Below are 2,500 nucleotides of genomic sequence, written 5' to 3' on the forward strand. Positions count from 1 at the left end.
GCTTTAGTTACTAGTTACTTTACACATTAAGATTACTGCACATAAAACACACACACACACACACACACAGACAGAGAGACAGACAGACAGACAGAGAGAGACAGACATGTAGTTTATAACATCTGATGTTTTATTATAAATTAATTCCCTGTTTGTGAACTTGTTGGTCTCGACTCTTTCTTTGGCGCTGTTTCACCATCGACGCTGTTGGTTTTGACTTTTTTGACGCGTCCTTTGGCGCCTCGTGACGCCATTGGTCCAGAATAACGTGATCATGTGATCTCATAATTCAATGTGCAATCAGCCATTTATTTTGGGGGGCCGCCTTTCTTCAAATACGCCACACTTTCGCTGCATAAATTGCCGATTTCCGCGCAAAAAATGCGGGGCTTGCATGATTTCATAATCCCCGCATTTCCGTTCCAAAAAAGTCCCACACACACATATCTTATATATATATATCTTATGCAAACCCCGCGATGAAGCCACGATGACACCGCAGTTTATCGCATAAAATTGCATAAATATCCCGCATATTCCATCGCATTTTTTAAGAAAACGTACCGCATAATCAAGCTTTTTCTGGAAGGACTGGCCTTTAGTCTGTCCGATGCCGTTGGTCTCGACAGCTTTCTACACAAATGTCCTCCTTCAGTTTCTGCTGTTGCTGTGACGTGCTCCATGTCGTTCTTCCTTCATAACATTACCCAACTACCACTCTGGCCCTCTGGCTCGTACACGCGGCTCAAAGACTTCATCGTCTGTGTCTAAAGATGGCCGCTGCATCTCCAAACCTCCCGGGTACCGGCAGGGGCGCCGCCACGAATTTTGGGCCCCATGACAAAAAATCTAATTGGGCCCCCTCTGCCCAGCTGTTCTAGGACCTAACTGTCCCATCAAAAGCTTTACATAACTCTAATTAAAGGCTTGCAACTGTCTTGCTTCTTGTAGTAAGACAGTTGTACTGCTTTTTTCACTTTACCTATCCCCGCTGGGTCACATTTTCCGTTGTTTTGGAATGCTTTCATTGCTATGCTGATGATATGCAGCTGTATATGCCACTAGGTGTAGGAAGCGAGTCTAACACAGCTAAACTTGAGGACTTCCAGCTGTTAAGAGCTGGTTATCAACAACTTTCTTGTTGCTTAATTCTGCTAAGACAGAAATTATGGTTATTGGACCAAGTTAAGAATCTTGGTGTGCTTTTTGATCAGACACTTTCGTTTGGTTTACATATAAAGGAGGTGACCAGAGTTGGTTTTTTCCATCTTAGAAACATCTCCAAGATCAGATCAATACTGTCGTTTAAGGACTCTGAGGTCCTCATTCATGCCTTTGTGTCATCCAGACTAGATTATTGTAATGTCATTCTGTCGGGTCTGCCAAAGAAAAGTCTTCGGAGTCTGCAGTTGGTTCAGAATGCTGCAGCTTGTGTTCTGACCGGAGCCTCCAGATATGAACATATTACACCTGTGTTATCCTCTCTCCATTGGCTCCCGGTTCATGCCAGAGCAGACTCTAAGGTGTTGCTGCTAACCTATAAAATATTAAATGGCAGCGCACCGTTGTATCTTAACGACCTAGTGAACCCCTATGTGCCTGCTCGAGCCCTGTGTTCTCAGGGGACGGGTCTTCTGAGTGTCCCAAAGGTTAAAAAGAAGACAATTGGTGAACGGGCCTTTGCTTTTCGTGTACCGACACTGTGGAACAGTTTACCTCACCTGCCTGGACATCAGGCAGGCTTGTTCTGTTGAGGTTTTCTTCATCAATACTAACATGTTAAACTGGTGTCTTTTCTTTGTGATTTATTTGACATAGAGGCTCACTGGGCTCAACTAGTGACACATCAGAACATGCATTCATCACATAATTTACGTTTTTATTTACGGTTTTAATTTTAAAATGACTTGGTAGCAGAGGGCCACATGATGAAGCTCCGCCCCCACTGTACTGAGAGTCTAGCTCCACCCCTGCTCACACACACACACACACACACACACACACACACACACACACACACACACACACACACAGATTCTCACACACACACAGACTCTCTCACACACACACACACACACACACACACACACACACACACACACACACACACACACACACACACACAGACTCTCTCACACACACACACACACAGACACTCACACACACACACACACACACACACACACCACACACACACACACACACACACACACACTCACACACACACACACACACTCTCACACACACACACACACACACACCACACACACACACACACACACACACACAGATTCTCACACACACACAGACTCTCTCACACACACACACACACACACACACACACACACACACACACAGATTCTCACACACACACAGACTCTCTCACACACACACACACACACACACAGATTCTCACACACACACAGACTCTCTCACACACACACACACACACACACACACACACACACACAGACACTCTCACACACACACACACACACAC

The 2,500-nt window shown here is 45.2% G+C and overlaps 1 protein-coding gene and 1 long non-coding RNA gene across 3 annotated transcripts in view; one reads left to right on the forward strand and one right to left on the reverse strand.

Moving 5' to 3' along the window:
• The window catches only part of LOC118495833, a 145,288-nt gene that overhangs the window by 121,547 nt on the left and 21,241 nt on the right, over nucleotides 1-2,500 (reverse strand). Inside the window, exon 2 of the long non-coding RNA XR_004898276.1 lies at nucleotides 438-447. This is a non-coding gene — a long non-coding RNA (uncharacterized LOC118495833). The remainder of the gene's footprint in view (nucleotides 1-437; nucleotides 448-2,500) is intronic.
• LOC118495823 (zinc finger protein 335-like) overlaps nucleotides 1-2,500 on the forward strand; it is a 96,192-nt gene that overhangs the window by 91,399 nt on the left and 2,293 nt on the right. The gene's annotated exons all lie outside the window — the stretch shown is intronic.

Source organism: Sander lucioperca, chromosome 9, assembly GCF_008315115.2.
Source record: "Sander lucioperca isolate FBNREF2018 chromosome 9, SLUC_FBN_1.2, whole genome shotgun sequence".
NCBI lineage: Eukaryota > Metazoa > Chordata > Actinopteri > Perciformes > Percidae > Sander > Sander lucioperca.